General features: G+C 41.7%; 1 protein-coding gene across 1 annotated transcript in view; it reads left to right on the forward strand.

The window, feature by feature from the left end:
* The first annotated feature begins 11735 nt into the window (after positions 1–11735).
* mef2ca (myocyte enhancer factor 2ca) overlaps positions 11736–23702 on the forward strand; it is a 43719-nt gene continuing 31752 nt past the window's right edge. The window contains exons 1-2 of the mRNA XM_030724001.1: positions 11736–11911; positions 17983–18090. The gene's annotated coding sequence lies outside the window, so the exon portion shown is untranslated. The remainder of the gene's footprint in view (positions 11912–17982; positions 18091–23702) is intronic.

Here is a 23702-nt window from a genome sequence, read left to right on the forward strand (position 1 = left end):
AGGATTCTGAGAATTGCTACAACAAAACTAATATCAGACTTTGGTGCACTGACAAAAACCACACTGCTCCCACTAACAGTGAATGTAAGTATTAGCACTGTAATGCCTTTTTTGTGTTTATGTTTGATATGTATGCATCTGGTGCTGTCAAATATGAAAAAGTCAACGTGGCCCCAGAGCCAACAAGTTTGCCCATCCCTGATCTAACACTTGTATATAGGACTGCTGTCTTTCATCTGTGCAATATTGATAAAATTAGAAACATCACAGAGTGATGCTCAAAACTAGTTCATACATTTATTACTTCTAAACCTTTATAATTCCTTATTATCAGCCTGTTCCAAAGGTTCCCACGAAGTCTTCATTTGATCCAAAATGCCAGAGAACAACAACAAGAGACAGAAACAGCAGCTTGAAGACATCCGACAAACTATCAAAGTATAAAGATCTACGTAGAAATAGAGAGTGAAAAAATAGCGGTGAAAAACTTTACATTACCAGTGGTGTGCGAGGCCTAACAAAGAAAGTACTCCTCCACATCCTCATCCTGTCCCAGGATAGACAGGAGTCATGTACCTATCTTCTTCTTTCTGAGGTCAGTAACCATCCCTCTGCTCTTATTCACATTCAGAAGCAGATTATTCCTTCCAGACCACTCCACAAAATCATCCACTAATGTTCTGTACTCCTCCTTCTGCCCACCATTAATACATCCAACCACTGCAGACTCATCAGAGTATTTCTGTAAGTGGCATGGTCCAGAGTTGTGTTGAAAGTCTGAGGTGTACAAGGTGAACAAAAATGGAGACAGCACAGTCCCCTGTGCAGCTCCTGTACTGCACATCACCAAATCAGGCGGAGCAGTGCCCGGTCCCACATGCTGGGGTATTTCTGTCAGTAATTCATGAGACATTCACTGACATCTCTCACAGCTTCTGCCGCTGTAGCAGCCGCTCAATCGTGGGTTGACTATAACTGTGTAATAATATTCAAGCTCATGTTGGGTACACTGAATTGAGTAGCACCATCACCTGTACCTTCTTCTCATAATTATTGTATCTTTTTTGGTTCTTATAGGGTGATCGCTGTGGTCCTCAATTTAGTTGTTTCTTTATGTGATTCTGTAGACGGGGAAAAATAAATTAGACTTTTGTACATCATCTGATATTATAATAAAATGACATACAAAATTAATGGTAAATAACATAATTGATGCAGACTAATATGGTACAGCCACAAATTAATTACAAAAAAGACCAGACTATATTAACAATAAACATATTATGTAAATCCAATAAATATGACCTGGTTGGGCAGCTATGAATAAAGCAGACCCAGTGTTTGTCATATATTAATATTTATGAATTCCATCTCTGGACTCACATGCAGTAGTTTGTATTCAGTCCATTCAGAAAACAAGTAGCTGGACTTTCCTGCTGTACTTCATCTGCCCACAAGGTGGCGCGAGTTCTCTATGACGCCACACGGAGCTCCTGATCAGAGATTTCCTCTGTGCGTGCAGTTCTTCAAACAGCAGCTCCTTTCCTGCTGAGACAGCTGCAGCTGCAAGAATGATTATAAAAAGTTCACATTTCAACTTTAAGTGTGTACTTTCTGAAATATAAAGAAGACTGCTTGTTCAGTTGGTTGGCATGAGTATTAGGAATAAGCAATGACACATTAACAATCTGCAAATGATGTCATAGCTTAAAGTCACTTTTCACCGAAGCAGCTCATGTTTAAAACCACGAAGGACTCCTGTCATATTAACTACACACGTCAGGACAATGCTAAGATGTGATGATATTGGCGTATGTGTTGAAATAGTTAGTTAGTCAAGGCCTTCGTCACACACTGCACTGACAACACAGATGCAGAATACCAACCACAAAGCCCTTTGGGTGGATCCTCATGAACTCCCTGTCATTTGGCTCCCCACAGGCCTTTACATATGGGTTTAGATGAAGGCCTCTGGTTGTGAGCTGATCTCTGCTTTTCATCTGTCCCAGCCCCCATCAGCTACTCGGATGATTAAGAGCACTGTGGTTGGATAACCCAGTTTGCTTTGGTAATGACTTGTGCCAGTCACACAATGACAGAGTAGAGCCCTCTGTGGTTTTTCTCCTGAGCAGCAGAGTTAGAGTTTGTAGAGGGGCACAAATGAAAGTGACGCAGTAAAAGGCTGAGAAACAAAGTGCTGTGTGTATATATATATGTGCACAGTTAGGCTGAAGGTCATCACCAATGTTGATTATCAGAATATGTATGTGGTCATTACAGCGAGGCTCTGGCACATGCTCAGCTGTCACTGGAGCAGCACATGCTCCAGAAATAACCCAACCCAGTTCCTTCCCAGTTACAACCTCAAAGTCGCCCCCCTGTGGTTTCCACTCTGCGCACACACACACACACACACACACACACACAGACACACACACAAAAAGAGAGTCTTTTGTATTGCTAGTAGTAATCTGTGCTGATGAGACTTCTAAAAATACATCAGACTGGAGGACCTCGCCAAGGTCTGGTTGCTCTTTGGTTAGGGGTAAAAGCATGGGTTAACTGTGGTTCCACATTTAGATGGGCTAATAGGCTTGGTCCAGAAAGCTTCCTGGTTTCTGTGAGTAGTCCTGCTGCCGTCCAGATTCTGGTGACCTTTTAAACAGGCCTTGGTTGAATTCAGGTAATTAACTTGTGAAGGGAACAAAACATTTGCTGAAATGTAATTTCAAAACAGTTGGCTGGAATCTGACGACAATTTAGGTTCATTCACATTTTTAGTGTAACTTTGTAAAAATGTCTTGATGATGGAAATCCTGGCCCAGGTACACTAACTGATCTTCCTGAGTTAACTTCAATAGGTACCTTCTCCAAGCCATCGACGTGTCTGTAACACCCCATTCCTACTAGACTGCCCAAAGAAGTCCTTCCATTAATTAATGCTCCAGTCTTAAATATGATCAATTTATTAATTAATGAAGGTTACAAATGATCTTCTTACAGCCTCTGACAGTGGACTCATCTCTGTTCTTGTCCTGTTGGACCTCAGTGCAGCTTTGACCATAACATTTTATTACAGAGATTAGAGCATACTATACGTATTAAAGGTACTGCACTGCAGTGGTTTGAATCACATTTATCTAAATGTAAATGAAAACTCTTCTCCCCACAGAAGTATCCATCAGTACTTGACAAAAACAAAGAAAAAAATGGATAAAAGTAAAGATCAGAGCTACTGAACTTTGCTGCCAAACTCTAATGGTTGATGTTGCTACAATCATCTTTAAAATGGACACACAGTGCTTAACAAATTTATTAGAGCACCTGACAAAAACAAGAAAACATAAACATTTTAGAAATATGTCAAAAACTAAAAATGATATTATTATTTATGAGGCAAATAACAAACTGAATTCATGTTTTTGTAATTTGAGCTGGCGCACAGCACTTCTCTAAGAAATCAGAAATTAATCAACCAGAAAAACTAAATTTTCTGTTCAGGGATGCAAGTAAATAACTGTGATTTGGCACCTTAACAAAATTAAATTATAAATAAATATTGTGCTTTACTATTTTTCTGCTTTTTTTTTTTGTAAAACAGCACCTTTGTGGACAACAAAAATAATTTTTGCATTAAAAATTAAATTAAAGAGCTCATGCATGCTGGTGGACTGACCAATAAAGAAACATAGAACAATGAGTTTGGTCATTACAGACCAAACTCATTAGTTTAGGGGCAGCTGTGGCATAAGACTTACGGTGGGTGGTGCACTTGTAGACAAATATTGAGACTATCAGTTCTTATTAATTACACAAGTTTTTAAGAAGCTGGTTTAAAAAGTGATCATTTCCCCAACTACGCACATCCCTCAGCAGGCCGACTAAAGCGCACTTCAAATAACAGGATGAGTGCTCAGCTGTTTGTGTCTCCAGCTGTTTGTGTGTGTCTGTTTCAGAGTGTAATCAAGGCTTAAGGAGGCGCTGAAAAAGCCTTTTACAGCACGAACCTTTGACGCGTGATGAAGTGCATGTACTCAGGTCCCGGTCTAAATACAAGCACAGTTTACAGGGAAAATTAGTTTTTATTTTATTTCAATTAATTTGGTTGTTGTTTGCAGATCGCTCAGATTTTAGATGCAAAGTACAAAAAATAAACTTCAATATTTCCTGTACAACAGAAACCATCCTATGAATTCATATCAATGTATCAGTGATGATATCTGAGTATTATTTTGTTTGTTTGTGTATATATAGACCTATCTTTACTTTTGCACAGCGAGTGCCTCGAACCTGTGCGACTGATGATGAGTCAGAGTTCAGATCTGAGGTCCACCTGTCAGTCATTAGGTGAGTTATGCCAACCATGTGACAGTACTGACCTTCTGACCCTGACTGAGACTGAAGAACAGGACTGTTTACTGCCACACTTGGTTACATCTGAATGGAAGATCATTTCTACTATTAAAGAAAACTAATAAGTACTACAGAGGGGGGAAAGTCAAAAACTCATTTTTATGTCACACTTTCTGATAAATTACTATTTGATACACTTACTAAGTCAAAATTACAAAAGCTATAATTGTGACTTTTAATTTAAGTTTCAAAGTACAAAATGAAAAAAACTATAAGATCAAAAGTACAAATGATGAGACAGAAGTGAAAATTCTGAATTATCAAGTCAACAATTTAAGATAAGAAGTCAAAATTTTGAGAATATGTACAAATACACAAAAGTCAAAAGTTCTTACAAAGTCCAGACTGTACAGTTATTGCTATTAAATGTGCAAATAAAACTATGTTTTTTAATATTAATTTATTAAGGCAAAATATTGTGTTTTACTTTCAGATTTCTGACCTTGTAACTCATAATTTAACTTGCTAAATCAAACCCTAATTGGACGTCAGGGTGTCTCAGTGGATGAGCAGGCGACCGTGTGATCCACGTCCCTGTGGTGGGGGCGGCTCAGGCCTGTGTCGACCTGTGACCATCTCTGCGTGTCTTCCTGTCTCTCTCTGTCCATCTAATAAAGGCAACCCCCCCCATATCTAACCATGACTGTTGTGTTGAATTGTCTTTAGCAGAAATGAGCTTCCATAGATGTGCGCTGCTGCCATTAAGCTCACACAGACTCACTACCATCCATTTATGCAGAAACAATCTGCTTATGTAACGTCGCACTCACAGGACAATACTGTCAATGACGTGTAAAAAATGCTCTCACACAGTCACCGAGTCATTTTGTCAGCAGGATGTGTGACACTAGAGTCCAGGTGGGAGCTATGACCTTTAACCCCACCCATTGAATGACCTCAGTCTCCATGGTCATCATAAAAGACCCTGAAAACAGCACAGTGTGTATACAAATGGCTCCTCAACCACACTACAGTACATGGAAAACAAACACAGCACAGAACCTTCTTGCTGTGAGATGACAGTAAATGTTGTATCTGTCATTGTAGTAGTCACTGAGGCCAGTGCTGCTGCCACAGCGGGCTGTTCTTAGCATGCAGCAGTATTTGGTGATTGGTTGGTGATGCATGCCGCTTAAAACTGGGCATGGCTTCACAGCAGAATAAAATGGCTTCACCGTCACATTTTAGCCCCTTTTCCATTTGTTTATATTTGTAGACATGCAATCAAAGTTATAAAGATAAGGTAGCCTCTGTTTAGCCCACATTCACTGATGCTGATTTCATCAAACTTAGCAGGGTGTTGTACTGTTATCAGCCTTCTTTGCTGTTGTTATTTTTGATATACTTTATAGACCTAAATGACCTGATAACGTCTCTGATGGGAGTAGTCTGTACTCAGCTGATCAAATTTGTGTGCATGAAGAGTCAAATGAGGTGTCAAACACACACACTTTTATGTCAACAGCCTCAATCAGAAAGATTAAAATATTAAAAAGACAGTTAAGGCCACAGTCACACAGACCTAGACACCCAGACTGGTTGGTAAGTGGTTGCTGGAGATTGCGGACAGTTGCTAGTGTGAAATGGTTACAAGGAGGTACATGCTGCTGGGCCAAAATCCTCCTTTCAACTGCTTTGGCTGCCAACTCATCTGCAAACAACTCTCTGAGCAGCAGTGACGCTGGGAAAAATGCGATTCAAACCAGAAATAGAGACCATTCACCTTCAAAGTAAAAGCTTTGAAATGCCTTGGTTGTAGCAGTAAGGCACAACTTTTAATTTGAAGGCAAACTGTCTCCGTTCCCAGTTTGCGTGACAGTTTGTCCAGTTTCACCGTGGCTCAGAGAATAAATGTGTTTGCAGACAAGTCAGCATCTTCCATGCAAACTATGGGCAAGTGCAACAGTTTGCCAGTAACCAAGGCAGTCACAAGGAGTCCTTTTTGCAACTGCTTTCACCCAGCAACAGTTAGAGACCTCCACCAAACATTTGCCAACCAGTCAGGAAGTACAAACATTTCCACAATGACTCCAGGGGTTCAGGTTCAGGCCGGTCTCTGGGCCTGTGTGACTGAGGCCTAACTATCATCATGACGCCCTGCATCTTTAACTGGGCTTTTACCTTTTATCAGCACAGTTAACATAATGAGAGTCTGGTTATGGCAAACGTTCCTCCAAAAACTGGGTGTGTTTGTGTTTGTTTACCTTTTCTACCTCGACTACCACTTTGTCACTCCTCAGAAGATCTTTTTCATGAACATTTACATTGGTTCTTTCATAGGAACAAACAACTTTTATTATCCTTTTAGCGAACGGCTAAATTAGTGCGTGCTCCCAGAGCTCGGCAGGCCTCCTGCATTGAGTGGCACGGTGCTGCAGTCGATTCGAACCCTGGCTGGGGCTTTGTGTGTTCTCTTATCTCTGGGTGTTAAAAGAAGAGTGGATGCTGCGCAGCGGTAAACATGACCCTGTCCCATCCTAACCTGGACTGCCTCTTATATGGTGCTTTTCTACTCTGAGCGCTTTACACGACATTCTCACACATTCACACACAGGACTTCTTTCTAAGCTAAAGTGTTTTCTATCTAACATTCACGCTCCGATGAACGCGTCAGGAGCAACTTGGGGTTCAGTATCTTGCCCAAGGATACTTTGGCATGCAGACTGGAATCAAACTACCAACCTTCTGATTAGTAGATGATCTGCTCCACCTCCTGAGCTACAGCCACCCCTAAAATGAGTCAATATTGTTCTTAAAATGTATTGTATTTTCTCAGTTTAAACATTTGATGCTTTCTGTGTTCTGCTGTTAAAAAAATGGTTTTATGAGATTTGTGAATCCTTGTGTTCTGTTTTTATTTTACACAGTGTCCCAACCTTTTTGGAACTGCGGTTGTGTTGATGTAGGATTGTCCACTGCCTGCTCTGGGGGGGGACTTAGACAATATATCTGGTACACTTTGTACGCTCTCCATCCACCCCAGCCACCTCTTATTTATAAGTCAAACACTTGGTTTAAAAACAGGGAAAATGAGTTAAACACTGATTACTTTATATGCGGTAGTATCACAAAGTAGTATCACAAATGAAGTATTTCATAAATTGTATTATGTAAGATAAAAGAAATGGTTAATACTGATGGAGGAGGAAGGAAAACAGACACAGAGGGAATGTCTTGAGACATGCAGCGGATTGTGAACCATGCTTGGCAGCTGGCTGAGGATGGATTAGTTTACACATGCTCATGGCTTTCACAGTAACTTTATCTCCCAGCATCTCAGCTTCAGCCAGCCTGTGCTGCACTGCAGTGGGCCCTCAGTGGCACTCAACGAAAACATCAAACTTCTTCCTAAAGAGACTGTAGTCACCTTACATTTTATCAAGTTGGAATGAAATGACTTTTCTAATGGAGTGAAATCACAGTGACGCACACTTCATAATGAAGCACACAAAAAAGTTAACAGGAGTGGGACAAAGATCTTTGTGCCTCCAGTAATAATATTTTTGGGATGATCTTTGCACATCTGGTTCTCTTCATAGTGAGCTTATTTCATCTGTCTTTGCTTGTTTATGTTTCTGCAACACCTCATCCAGCCCCCACCCCATAATCACTGAAGGTCATCAACCATAATGATAACCATCCATCCATTTTCTTCCCCTTTTCAGGGTTGTGGGGGGCTGGAGCCTGTCCCAGCTGTGGTAGGGTGGACAGGTCATCAGCCTGTCACAGGGCTAACACAGAGAGACAAACAACCACTCACACCTATGGGCAATTTAGAATCACCGAACCCCACACGTTTTTGGACTGTGGGAGGAAACCCACACAGACAGGCCAAAGGTGGATTCAAACCAGGACCTTCTTGCTGTGAGGCAGCAGTGCTAACACCACGCCGCCGCGCTGCCTAACAACAGCTATAACAGAGGAAAATGTTTTCTTTATTTTTCCCCCTTATTACCCACCCACTCAAAACAGCAGCAGCCCAGGCAGTTTGTGGGTCATCTGTTGGACAATTATGGTGAACCCCACAGCAGATAATAAAAGAAGACAAAAGCATAAATTAAAATCAAACATACAGAATAGAGGAGTTCATTCAGACTCAGTGTCCTCAGCCTCCCTCCGAATGCTGTCGAAGTTCTGCCGGAGCTGAAGATCTCGTGGACTCGGGCCTCTGCCAGGCATTCCCAGCTCACCCTCACAATATGTTTAGGTGGGTCTGTCCAGCATCCCCCCACCTGATCCAACTCACCACCAGGTGGTGATCAGCTGACAGCTCAGCTCCTCTCTCCACCCGAGTGTCCAGAACATACGGCCATCATCGACCTGTGACCTAGGGTGTTCTGAAGCCATCTGCACTTACGGACATCCTTATGTTTGAACGTTGTGTTTGTTATGCACAAACTGTGGTTTTCATGACAGTGCAATAAAAATGTTTTTGTCACTGCGGCAAATAATTATTTCAATATTGATCCCTAACATAATTGTAATTATATTTTGGCCATTATTGTGCATGCCTAACGGAGCGTTACAAAAGTTACTGACATGCACATATTCATATTCTTTTTTTATTTTCATAACATTTCAAACTAAAAGAGTTGACCCAAAGTGTTTCCAGTTAAGGCAAACCGAAGGATTCCAGGTCTCCAATAACACAAGACCGAACCACCAAACCCACCAAACAAACACGCTTACAATTAAAGGCAAAGAAAAAATAACAAGAAGAAAATTGTGAAAAAAAAGTTAAATAAAACCATGAATAAAATCTAAAAATAGAAACAACAACCAAACTAAAAAAGCAGTAAGAAGAATATTCACAGTAGCCTTGGCAAAAACCATGACTCATCTCAGACTTGACTAAAAGCAGGTAGATCTTTATCATTGATTTAATATTGATGGACAGGTCATTTTAAGAGAGCTGAGGCCTGATAACAAAGAAAGCCCATCTTTAGTTTTTAGGGAAGAGGCAGGAAGTCACAGACCTGCAGGCAACATATGGAATTTCAATAAGAAGAGATCATTAGGATGAATTGAACATGACTGATATAAGAATTCAATTAAGCTATTTGACAATGAGACTCTGATGGCCACTGAAGCAGAATGGAGTCCCAGCAGTGATAGGAATCAGGACAGGAAGCCCCTGAGTGTAGATGCTGGTGTGGTGAAGATAAAGATGGAGGCTTGGATGGAGCACTGAGTGACTTGGGTGATGTGGAGATGGGGAGGAGATGGGCTGCATGAATCAGTCTGTAAGGGAGAGGGACAGGTAAGCAGCGAGACTTAATGTATGCAGGGTGGAGGCTGATTGGCTTGAAGAAGGCGGGCAGAAAGATGATTGGACCGCAGCAGTGATGTCACCATTGAGTTTGACACTGTGTGAAAATACAGCCGAGCACTCGGGAAAGCAGATGAGTGATTACAGATCCTCCTTTGAACTTACACATAAGCTTCATTACAGATCTGTGATATACTGTGATATTCCACACAAATAATAACATTTTAAAATTAATTCTTCATTTCATGATCTCTTTTTCTGGTCTCTGCTGGTATTCCAAGCATCTCCTAACATCCCAGTTTTGTCCAGTTTTTTTTTTTACAATAAACTAATCTGAGGTTTGAACTTTTGTTTGGACAGGAAAAATGTGAGGCCATTACTTTAATTACTGCGGTGTCTCACAGTTGTTTCAACTTCTTAATAGTCCTGAAATAGAGGAATTCTTCTGACCTCTCAAATGTGCCATAATTCCATTCAGTCCTGTCTTCTTCCAGCTTCCTGAAGACAAGCAATCCACATCCTGTCCTTTCCACAAATCTAAACGGTGTGGACAGAAGTCTAAACAGCTCCCAGGGAGGAGGGAGGAGTGGGGGTTGGATGAACAGAACGCTTCTTTTTCACAAGAAGGTAAAGGATGGGTGCAAACCAATGGTTGGGAAATTAAAACATGTACATTTTTCACAGTGAAATATTTTAACACAGCTCCATCTTCCTGCTGTGGGTGGAGCACACCAGTGAGTCGTGTCGTCCCGTGTAATCAGTAATTAGTGGACGAAACGGTATGAAATTATAACATTACACGTTTCCTGTGACATAAAACACAACAGCTCCTGCTGACAGCACTGCAATAAAGACTGCTCAGAAGTGAAAGGAGCACTTTTTAATCAGAGTTCAGCATCAAGTCAGTGAAACCTCTCTGGTACTGCTGTGGTCAGTTAACACTGCTCCCGGGTAATTAGTGTTTATTAAGGATGTCACAGATGACAAAAGCAGCCAGCTGATTTTGGAAGTGTAAAGGTCTAAACTTTCACATTCAGCAAATGCAGCACAGTTGACCAGACAGCACTTCAGGCTGGTCAAACCATAATAAAGGAGGAAAGGTGATGTTCTGATATTAGAACATATATTAAAAACACTCAGTGTTACTGGTAGTACCGAACCAAACACAGTATTCATAAAGGCCAGTGTTACGTTTTTACGTGTAGCTCAAAACCTGAGCCGAGTTCTTGTGACGATGTTGGCGGCTACTATCATCAGCCTCGTTAACACTGTGTGACAGGTTATTGTAAAATAAGGGTTCGTATGATAAGATATTATTTTAATTGAAATTATGGTTTTCAGATTCTTGCTCTGTGGAACCAACTAGTAAATCTATGTTTTGTGATCGCTTTAGCTTCCATCTAAACTGGGTGGATGTAATTTCTATGACTCTGCTTTGCTTTACTGTCACCAGTCTGGAAACAAGTGGGGGCTGTTGTTTTGGGGCTTTTCAGACACTCAGCCTGCACCCATATCTGATGGATTCATAGACTGTGGAATTCAACCAAACCCACTGCCCCTCTCCTCCCTCTGCTCAGGCATGACAGGAGTGGACAGCTGAGGTAATCCTCTGCCGCAGATGCTCCGAGTGCTGATATCTAAGACACGCTCACAGGTTTGATCTCTCTCTCTATCGTTCTGTAATGTGTAGAGCCGACGGTCTTTGGGGAAGTAATCCTGGGCTCTTACCCCACGGCCCATGTAGGCCCCTGACTGTCAGCAACACATTTCTGTCTCCACCCCACGCACACATATTGAAACGCACACACAGGCAGCATTGGTGACACCTCGAAGTTAAATATACCATGAGTGACAACGACAGGTGAGCAAGTTCCTCCGCAGACATGTACTCAGCTGGCTCGGACATAGGAGGTCACAGGGTGTGTGTGTGTGTGTGTTTGTGCGTGTGTGTGTGTGTGTATGTGCTGATGGAATGAAGGGGGCGGTGTTTGAGTGTGTGGACTACCTTTGCTGCTCAGTGCAGAGAGCTCAGATCCAAACGCTGCCCAGTTGTGGGTACCCCCTCTCCTAAGCCAGCTGGTCTGGCTTAAAATCCGTTCTTGTATTTGCTTCCTGCTTTTTGTTTTTTAAAAAGAATCCGTTCTTGTTTGATACAAGGGATTGGCCGAGCAAACCCACAGCTGGAGCTGCTGGGGAACCTTCCAGGTGAAGGCCGAGCCAAAAGCACTGGTAAGTTAGCTGGAGAAACGTGTCTGTTTGTGAGGACAGTAATGGAGAAATGAAAGGACTGAATGAAACGGCACCATTCCTGAAGATGGCAAACATGATTATTACACAGGAAAAAAAAGATTGGCCTCAAAGATAGAAAGCTTCCTGTGATTAAGGATGAAATGACAGATTTTTGACCACTTGGTGGCAGCTGAAACAAACCGTAAACATGCAAAGTACGCACATCCATCTGATGTGAAGCAACATGGACGCTGGTTTGAAGTCTCTGGTTGCTAAATATCACGCTTTCTTTGGAAGTACTTGATGCTAGTATTAAAGTACTCCTTGAGTAAAACTTTCCTTTTCAAAAAGTTATATCAATAAGTTATGAAAATAACCTATTATTGGAATTTTGTATGTCACCTAGCTTTATTTTAATGTTAAAGCTAGGTGACACAGTGCTTGTTTTTGTTATTTTATAGACTGTGTGGTTTCATTATTAACATAGCAATGCTTCATAAATTTAATTTTTTGTATGTGTGAAAAATCATATATACACACACACGCAGTTCATTGATTACAAAATAGTCATATGTAAAGCAAAATTTTTGAAGTTTTGACTCAGTGAATGATATAAAATTATGGTGAACATATGCAGTGTGTTTTTTGTTTTTTAAAATCAGATTATTATTGCCTTCAAACTCAAAGAGTATTTATTTTCATTACAAGAAATGTGGAAGTGAGAATGTGAGTCGAGGAGTTGATAATTATATATTTTGATGACTTTAATTATTTCAGCTTTTAAGCTAATAAACTTATCTTAATGGTATCTGAAGGATTTTGGCAGTTAGTGTGGAAAAGCAGCGTGGTATGTACTTTACAGTTTTATCAGTCTTAAGAAAAAAACTAGAAAGTTAAATTTACAATTCTGAAATTTAAAAAAAAGAAAAAATGGAAAAAGTAAATAGATAAATCTACTGTATAAAATAATAGAAACAATCAGTGAGTATATACAAATAAAATGGTCAAAAATGGTAGATGGACTGGTTCTTATAATGCTTCTCTGTGCTGAACGACCACGCCTCAATTACACACACACACACACACACACACACACACACACACACACACACACACACACACACACACACACACACACACACACACACAAATGCAGTGTGAGCAACCTGGGTTTTAGTACCTTGCCCAAAGTACTGAATGCAGACTGGAGCAGACAGGTTGGTGTATTGATCCAATTCAATTTTATTTCTCTAGCACCAAATCACAACAAACAGTCTCCTCGAGGTGGTCTGCTCTACCTCCCACAACCACTCCACCCTCCAAAAAACGACTTCATAGTTTGAAGACAAATGCTTGTTTGTGACATATATATATATATATATATATATATATATATATATATATAAAATGTGTGTGTGTGTGTGTGTGTGTATACAGTGAGATCTGCAAATATGAAATATCTAACTCTGTCTGCCTGTTTGCTACTGGTAGTTCACAGCAGGTTATCACAACTAGAGATTTTAAAGGCCACTGTAACTGTCATAGTCTATTGGATGCAGACTCGGAATAAAAGCTAACAGGTTTACTTCAAATGTAGCAAAGCCAGAGTTTGACCGCTGAAGAGTTTCCAGTTTGCAGATCCAAGGCTCCAATACAGACAGGCCCACAGATAAATCTCTCCACAGGGAAAACGCTCTCTCTGTGACTCATTCAGAGACAGTGTGGGTTCTGTTTCCAGATTAACGATCTGACTGAAGGTCCTCCTTCCTCTTAAATAACACACAGCTAAATCAGAAGATCACCAGCAGGTGAGTTCATTATTCCCAGGTGTGCAGGACTGCAGGGCAGAAGCAGAGGTAGGACTAAGCTTGGCCACCAAAACATGCATTGGTGGAAGGAGATGGTTTGATTTCTACCTGGATGGAAGGTGACCCTGGAAGTATGTGCCCAATGGATGACCTGAGAACGGACACTAAAGGAACAAAAAGATGGTTAAGGGGTCCGTTACCTGGGCTGGGCTTATCTTTCTGGGCATTCATGACCAAAGACTCCATCTCCCAGGTGAGACGATCCAGTGATGCAGGATGGTGGTGTTCACTGAGATAGTGTCAGAGGTGGAGAATTGACATAACAGAGCATCCGGTTTGACTTTGGGAGCCAGGTCTGTAAGTGATTGTGAGGTTAAAAGGAAGGCCCACCTGGCTTGGCGGGCATGGAGCCTTTTGGCTACTTTCAGGTAGGCGAGGTTTTGGTAGTCAGTCCACATCACAAATGGATGCTCATCTCCCTCCAGCCGGTGACGTCATTCTCCAAGAGCCAGTGTGACCGCTAACCACCCATGGTCGCTACGTCTCTGAGGCGTCCGCTTTGGTAACTGAGATATCGGACTGGACCAGAACAGGTGCAGAGGCAAACAGAGTGTTGAAGGCTTTCAGGGCCAGTGGAACTTTGGAGATGTGAGAGTTGTTAGTGGTAAAGCAAGGAAGCAAATCCAAGGAATTGCTGGAGGAGTTTTCAGGTTGCATGAACGGGCCAGTTCCACACAGCTTGGACCTTTGCCAGACTCTCCAAGAGGTCAAGCTGATTTTAAACAGTTCTGATGGCAATGGCTGCTCCAACCTGAGACTGTGTGGATTGTGCTGACTTAGCCAAGAGTGACCAAGGACCGGAGGAGTGTTTGGAGCTTTGAACATAATCAGTTCAGCGTGTTTACTGGAGAGGGAAAGAGTTACAGGCTCAGGTTGGTGGGTGATGTCCAGAAGTTCCATCCAAAGCCGACACCTGTCACCATTCCCCTCCAGAGGAATGTGAATTTCAGTTGTCAGGCTGGGATCTAGGAAATTTTGTTCAGCACCAGAGTCAATCAGAGCTTGGAGACAGAGAAACAGTCTGGGAGGTGATCTCAGCTGAAATCAAAAAGCTTGATAAGGAATCATCTATTTTGTATCTTTACTGCCTGGCACTGTCTTTTTGGCCACTGCCGATAGGTTTAAACAAAATGTCCCTTCCCCCCACAACAGACACACTCACCTGTGGTGAATTTTCGGTGTCTGTTGTGGGAGGAAAAGTGACGAGCTCGGCCGATTTGCATCGGCTGCACTTCATCCTCTGACCCAGATCTTCCTTGAAAATGCCTCCGTAAGCCAGAACTGCTCGGCTGTAGTCTCTGTGACACTGACATTCCTGAATGGGATTGTCCATTCTGATACACATGGAAATGATTGAATCAAGTGTGTTAGGTTAGTCTTTAGTTGCTAATTCACTTCTCAAGTTTTCACATAGCCGAAGCCACAGGCTGGGAAACGACAGGTGAAGGGTTAGAAGACTGAGCAGGCCGAGAGGCAGAGGACCTAAACATACCACCGAGCTCATCAATCCTCTGAGACATCACATCCTGATGAAGCATATTTCCATCTGCTTGAAGGGCTGCTGCACGACAGACAGGATCAGAGTCAGCTGAGTTATTTGGCCTGATCGTCATTGTCTGTGGTGCAGGTGAGTTCATTAATCCCAGGTGTGCAGGACCAGAAGTAGGACCTGTTCCTGACACACAAGGTGTGGTTAACACACACACACACACACACACACACACACACACACACACACACACACACACACACACACACACACACACACACACACACACACACAGAGACACACACACACACAAAGACAGAAGGAGAGGACAGAAAGAAACTAAAGTGTGGAGAGAGAGAGAGGACCATGACAGCAACACTTTCACACATAAACCTATGACATACATAACCTTGTGCTGAGTTTGGTCATCAAATTTGTATTTATTTATTTTCTTCTTTTTACATTTATTGACGTCTTCATCTGGACCATACACTTCACAGTTTAAAAAAGAGCTTGGCAGTGCTCTCTGCTGGACAGACAATATAAACCAAGACTTCATCTAAGTGGCCTCGATGTGTGTTTGTTCTGACACACAGCACACAGAAACATCTGTGCACAAAATGCTACACACAAATGCCACGAGATGGAATAAAAACAGTAAAGACAATAAAAAAAAAAAGATATGTAGAGCTGAGGGGAACTCCAGAGTCTTTGTCGTGTTACAGAGTCATTTGATCCAGTTTAAATGTTGCTCTTTGTTCAGTGATAATATGGACTATAACAATAACAGACAATAAAGAGTAGCGTGTAAATAAATCTTGCAATAATAAAATTGGTACAGTCTCCTCCTCTGTGACTGAGCCGGAGGGGTCTTCATTATCCAGATTTCAAATTCCAAATTCTCCCCAAATCTAATTTCAGATCCCATCAGTCTTTACTTTAATAACACCAAAGTCTCCATCATTTTGTGTGCAACACGATACAAACAGAACAAATATTGATTCATGTGATGCTTTATTCGAGCAGATTTGTGTTGTTGTAGTTTTAAGAAGTAGACAAAGACAGTTCCTGATGACCAAACGCTGCTTTTGAATTCCATTAACTGGAACATAACAGGAGAAGAGGATGGATATGAATGACTGTAATATCTTCAGTTGAATTCACAAATTCCCACATAGGGATTTCCCAGTATCATTATTTTGAATTTCTCCTGTCAGCATTAGCACCATGTTTGTTTGTTTGGACCAGTTCTGTTCTTCCAGCTCTGTAGTTTTATTTCTGGTCCCTATTAGAGTAGCTCTGCCATCAGGAATAATGATCTAAGTTCAACATAATCATTATTTCACTTATACTGGGCCTTGGTGCAGCCCCTCACTGGCATCCAATTTAGCTTTAGCTCCCATTTAAGCCAACTTTTTTCTGATTGGTTGACCCTGATAAACAAAAGATTTGCGCAGCAGGTGGACGGGAAGACTGTGCTCACAGCCAGAGCTGTGTGCCTGAGGTGACCCCATTAGAGATATGCACTCTCTGCATCACATCATATATGTCCAAGAGTAGAAAAACAGTGTTCAGAGCATGCTGAAGCCTGAGCTTTTTACTCATGGACATGTGTACATACAGATATGGTTAGACAGGCTATAAAAACATCTCCAAGCAGCTTCATGTTCCTGTGACTGCAGCTGCCCATATTATTCAGGAGTTTAAGATCCACAGGACTGCAGCCAACCCCCTCTGGATGGGGCCACAAAAGGAAAATTGATGACAAATTGAAGAGATGGATCATATGCATGGTAACCAAAGAGCCTAGAACAACTTCCAAAAAGGTCAGAGGTGGGCTTTTCTTTCTTTAACAGAAGGGTTCCAACAGTGTTGTCCACATCTGCACACTGAGGTCTCACTGAAGTGTTAACTATGAGCATGCACCTCTGCAACAGGACATGTATGAGAGGACAAGGGCCCTTTGAAATAAGGAGACTTAAATGTTAAATTCACTCTATGAGCAACAAAGGCTGCATTGTCACTGTGTTGAAGTGTGTTCATTGCTCTTGTTAGTGTCATGTGTGGACTCGTGTGCCAGCATGGCTGAAAAAGATGATCTGTAGCACGTCACACTGTGGAGCAGCAAAGAGTGTCAAATGTGCCTTTGTAGCTTCCACTGAAAGTGAGTGTGAACACATATAAAACTCTAAGTGGTCATTTACTATAAAAAAATAAATACATTTACAATAGAAAGCTTCAGATTTTGTTTTCTCCACTATCAACAAAAGTGATGCCTAATTAACATGGTTACAGTTTATTATGTGTTTGACAGTTCAGAGGCTTAACTTATTTAATTTAGCGTCTGTATGACAAAGAAAAACTGAGAAGTTCAGAGCACACATGAAAAACATTTGAACACCTGATGGTGCACTCTGAAGAGTGTCCGCTGGGAGGCAGGAGTGAGCCTGATCCGACATGAGCAGTAAACCGTGTTCTCGTGTTTGTGGACCTGTTGAAAATATGAATTAAAACGGAAATAAATAAGAAACCAGTTAAAAATTGTTTCTCTTCCTTTAGCGGCGGAATTATTCTAGTTTCGTTCAACCTAAATCTTCCAGTATTTATCCTCACAAGACTTATATCACTTTTGTGTTTCTGCCTCTGTGTGTGTGTGTGTGTGTGTGTGTGTGTGTGTGTGTGTGTGTGTGACGATGCCGCCTCCTGACGTCCAGGTGCTCGCTGACAGCCTGAGAGGCGCGTGCTCCGGGATGGAGTGAGCCGCTGGACGGAGACAGCCGCAGAGTGAAGTCACGGACTCAGACATGCGGACCTGAGCGGAGGTAAGCGGCTTCAGCTGGTCTGTGAGGGCAGAGTGAATGCGGTGCTGTGTGCGAGTGATGCGGGTGCGGGCTCGGCACGCCATTTGGCAAATAAACAACAGGAAACAAACCGGAGCGGGCTCTCCGTGTCTGTCCGCGGGGCTTTTCCCTCCGCACGTCGGATCACAGTCAGGAGAGGCTTCCTAGTTTCCGGAGAACTTGTCAGCTCCGGGCTCCGGCTGTTTTTCTTTTTTCTTTTAATTTAATTAAATTTAGTTTTATGTTTTACGGCTTGGTTGTACGATCGCGCAGTTTGGAGCCCGTACCTCCCGCAGGGACTAGTGGAAAGACTCGGGACCGACGCCGTTCAGCACCGGGTAAGAGAAAGTTTGCCGCTGATGGAAAGAGGGGTGAACTCCTGTTTGAAGTTTGCTCCAAGTGACCACCGTTAAAGGCCGCAGCAGACTGACCGGACCAGCTTTCACAGTGGCGTTGGTCACATTATAGGAGACAAAACACAAGTTTACATACGGCGTATGTCCAGAGGGGGCCGCGGGGTGTCCCCCACAATCAAAGATTTAGTTACTTATTATAAAGCTATTAGAAACTATCCATAAAATATAAGCAATTAAGGGAAAAGGTGGTTCATGAATCCATGATAATAATTATATGGCTCTGTTTAATGAGTACTTTTACTTTAGGTGCTTTAAATACCTTTTGATGCTAAATCTTGTGCACTAATTGTGGTAAGATTATGTGTTTTACTTAAAGTATCTGGATACATCTTTCACCACTTTCTGAATGTTTAAATTCTCATGCAGCACCAGTTTTCATGTTAATACGTTTATAATAGGGCGCATGGCTACATGCCTGATATTTTCTCCACTGTATTTATGTACGATCTGATACTGCTGAGGCCCCTGCCTCGTTTTTAATCTCCTTTGTGCGTCATTAATAAAAAAAATCTGTAAATGGCCCATATTTATCAGACAGACTGATCACTAGATTTTTACATCACACCTTGACAACGATGCGATTATAAAACCTAGTTTTGTGAATCCTCCAAAGTTCTTGAATTGTTTTTTTTTTTTTTGGTATCAACAACTCAAATGTGAATTTTGACCATTTCATAAATGAGTTATATTGAGAAACAGATCAAATTAAGTAACTTCTAAAGACATTTTTTTCTGAAAAGCAGTTTTACACCTAGTTACTGTTTTAATACTGAAGTATGCAGGAGGCTGGACATACCCATCATGATATCATCCATTAATTCTGGACTCCACAAGCGGGTGGACTCTAAGTGATCAGATAATGCTAGCAGTTTGGTTTGTTAGCTGCATCTATAAACTGCAGGTGTAGCACAAAGACACTCTTACTAAGTAACAGACTAATAAACAATGATGTCAGGTCCAGTTTAGTGACCCAGATAAGCAGGAGTGAAGTGCTGAGGTGTTGTGGAACCAGGACATACTGAAGTGGGCTACTGGAACAATACATGGACAAGGACATATGAGAAGGGTTTATATGCAACTGATGTGAGAACTATGGATGAGTAAAGAGCCAACATCTACACTGACCAAGAAGCACCTGTAGCCCAGTGCAGTAACATCAGTGGAAGACAGCCACTGTGGAAGCTGAAGATCCAGAGGCTGCAGTACAATGGGAACCATAGTGCAGTATGGACATAAAGAACCAACCCTGATAGAAGAGCACTGAAACCAAAGAGCCACTGCCACAGTAATCCTCGAAGCACTTAGACCGGATACAGCTGTAGCTTCATGAGTGGAGTGACCATCAGCCAGCTCCTGTACATGGATGACATCAAGCCATATACCATGAGTGAACATTTGTTATGAAGGGGGCGATGATCCATAGAGATGAAAACCATTTTTTGTAGCAGGAAAATACAGTTTTTAATGCTGTAAACTCGGACATTTTAACGTGGAAGTGTGTGGGGGCTGACTCACCATTGGAGCCAGCCTCAGATGGCCGTTGGACCTTGTGCCACTTGCCTCTCGGTCTGGATGAAGTGGTAGTAGTAGTGTTAGTGAATGTAGCTGGGTCAGCCAGGACGTTGTGTGAGTTTATTACAGATGACAACTATGAGAGTAGCAGATTTTTGCATTTGTGAATTTCTACAGTCTTTATGGGACATTTTCAACATAGATTTTTCACCCTGTCTGACATAATGACCGTTTCTGCACTAAAGAGAAAAGATGATGGAATTAAAGAGGTTAAAAAAAGAATGTGGAAGAGAAAAAGAATAAAATGGTACTTTTAGCTGCTCCTTATTCACAAGAACAGGCAGCACTGCATGTTTGATTTGGCAGATTTTTATTCTCGATGCCCTTCCTGATGCAACCCCAAAGGGATGTCTCCCCCTGGGTTTGAACGAGAGGATCTTTTGCTTGTTAGGCGAATGCGTAAACAATACACCATGGAGCCACTAACAGACCTAGGAGAGTAAGCAGTATTTTCTTAGATAAAACCTCGTAATTCTTTAAATAAAACTGTATAATTTTGTAATGTGTGTTTCTAAAAGCCCGACAGATAATCACTTGTACTCCAGCTCAGCCTACCTTTGCATAAAGGGAAATGTTGTATCCTTATAAAGACTCTGCAAATGTCTGTATGATGTCATTCGCTTATGCTGAGCATGTGTTTTGGTGTCTGTGCCACAAAGTGACTCATCTGCTGCTTATAGAGGGGTGTCCCTAACCAAACCACATGTATTAGATCAGGTTACCCATGTCTATGTCTGAAGCCTTAAAAGGAACTTTAATTAGTAATTTAGCCCATATTTGTTGGTGAGACACAAGTTTGTGAGACACTTTAAACTTTCTTGTCATGTTGCTCTGCCTCATATCATACACCCAAACATAACCAGTGTGCTTTTTGCACTTTTGAAACATTGCACAGCTCTTTGACAGCACACAGCAGCTGTTAGCCTGGTGTGTGCAGCTCTCATGAGGTTCTTTTCCACCCAAGATTCTGAGAAATAGTAAAAGGACCTCCAAAAAAATCTTTGATGTGCACTTCCAAAGTAGGTCCAAAACACTGGAAAAGTTGAATAAATTATTCTGCAGGCATATCTGAAATTACTTTTTAATGTCACCTCTGGACAGCAAAGCCTGGATGTGTTTCTGTGAGGCAGGACTGGATAGAGCCAGCTGGTTCACAGAACGTGAACTTTCAAAATAAAATGTTTATGCCCTTTTCTGTCAAGTGATGGAAAATTCTCAGCAGTTTTCCTGTTCATTAGCTGTAGCTGCTCTAAGGGCCATGGGACGTCAATTTCTTCTGTAGCACATGTCAAAGCACACAACACAACAGCTCTAAAAGGCTGTAAAAACACTAGAAAAAAACGTTTTTGTCCTCAAACGTTAGTGGACTACCCTACTAGCAGGGACTTTTGGGGGGGCGGTTAAACTTTCTCCCTGGACCTTCATTTATATCATGGTTCTTCCAGGCTAAATCCCCAGAAAGGTCTTCTCCACAAGGAATTCTGTTTACTGACATAACTCAGCTCAGACTGATGGAGAGCGGAGAATCAACTGGTTTGGTTGCCACCAAAAGCAGACCTGGTGAGAACCTTCAGTGTGAAAGTGCGCCACTGTAAAGGAAAGTGTTGTGACTGACTAAAAGCAAAGACAAAATTAGAGCTTTATGGAAAAGGGAATCATCGTAGTATCCCAATTGTCTTGTTTTCATAGTCATTGAAAGCCGAAATTATAATTAAAATTAAAATCCAGAAGACACATCGAGTGTCTGCTGGAGGTTCTTGTCCTCTGAAAGTGTCTTTTGTGTGTCACATGGCTACACAACCATAAATACTTGTTGATCTTTGCACCAGCATTACAGCGTGTTATCACTGGGACTGTTAACTTAGCTACAGTGTATTTGTACTGAATCGGTGTTACCTTCTACAGTTCTTTGACCTGATCAGCATCGTTGGGTGACGGCCTTACCTCCAAGTCAATCCCTGCATTCCCCCTGGAATTCCTTACTGTTGTGTTTTTAATTCTTTCATTTGGTTACATTAAATGAGTAATTATAGAAAGTCTGTGCTAAAACCTGTTATTGGCAGGCTAGTTGTCATTAGCTATCATCTCTTCACCCTTTCTCTCTCCTGCTGAGCCCATAGACTGTAGATAAAACCTCAAATTGACCTTTTCAGTCACCACTTCTTGCCTGCCCTAAAGCGTACCCTGCTTTATCATCTTTCTGGATACTAAAGGGAACTTAAACTTACGAAATAAACATCATGCTGCATTCAGTAAGACTTAAACTTCCTCATTAGGAAAGTGTTTACTGGAACAAAGGAACCACAGGATCGTTTATTCACAGATACCGTCTGATTTGTCTTTGCAATCCTGCATTTCTGCTTAAGGCAACTTGGCCTGGATGTTCTGTGTTTTACAGAGTCTTTGCTGTCATCTCTGCTCTGAAGCTCCACCTCACACCCACAGCGACAGCAGAAACCTTATCACAGCCTCTCACGCAGCGCTGCTATGAAACAAGGGCTCTGCCAATCATACTATCCAGTATAATATTGGTATAAATTTTCATGTGATATAAAAGTATCACATTGTGGTATCGATGATATCACAGTGCCATGCGTTCATGTTCCCTAGTGCACAACAGCAACGACAACTGAAGCTCAGGCATGTCCGAGAGCGAGAGCTGCGTGCCACCCGCTGATCACAGTTTAGTACCTAAAAAAGGAGCTACCTCAACAACCTCCAACAATGCACAGTACATGTGCGTAAAAACATCCTGCTAAAGGTGGAGGCAACAAACTTATTTCACCACTTAAGGCAAAAACACAAGTACAACCAGGCTATGAAGGCACACGAGGAGGCGACACCGGTGCAGCTGCTGATGTGTGACCTAAATGTAAATAAATGTCTCAACCAAGCAGTCGATGGCGTGCCTGCTAGTTGCACACCATGTGACAGGAATATTAAAAGGTGGATGGAAATTATTGATGTGCTTATATGGTAGTAAGGGAGAACTTTAAGCAACTGGTTAAAAAGCTTGATCTAAGATACAAAGTGGCAGGCAGAAAAAAGTTTACAGTTTATTAGTACTGTGCGAACTGCTGAAGAGCTACAAGGTTCATTTCTTTCTTTCTGTACTGAAGTGTTAAGCAGCTACGTTCTACTTAAAGTTTCCAATGAAGACACTACATAGGCTACTTTTATGCTTAAGTTTGACTTGTGGTGTGTCACTGCTATTGCGCTATAATGCTGCTGCTGCTGCTGCTGCTAGGACCCTGTAATAGAGTCTCAGTTTTAGGAGTCTGTCATTGGTGACAGTAACTCATTAGAAAAGAAGGATGGAAGATAACCTTCATTTTGTTTGCACAAATCAAGGGTGCTGTCTGCAAGCTGAAATCGCTCAGTTTTTTTTTTTTCCGTGGTGTCATAAACATTATTACAACTTTCCTAGAAATAATCATGATGCAACAATGAGTCTATATTGCCTGTGGCAGATAAATGAGGTAAAGAGAATTAAATATTTCAGCTTAATTCTTTTTCTACTTTGGCTTCTTGGGCGGGAGGGGAGTTCTGTTGTGTGGGTGGCTTACCAAGACAATCATAAAAACCACACTCAGGTTAGACTGCAGC

This window comes from Archocentrus centrarchus, unplaced genomic scaffold (assembly GCF_007364275.1).
Source record: "Archocentrus centrarchus isolate MPI-CPG fArcCen1 unplaced genomic scaffold, fArcCen1 scaffold_30_ctg1, whole genome shotgun sequence".
Lineage (NCBI taxonomy): Eukaryota > Metazoa > Chordata > Actinopteri > Cichliformes > Cichlidae > Archocentrus > Archocentrus centrarchus.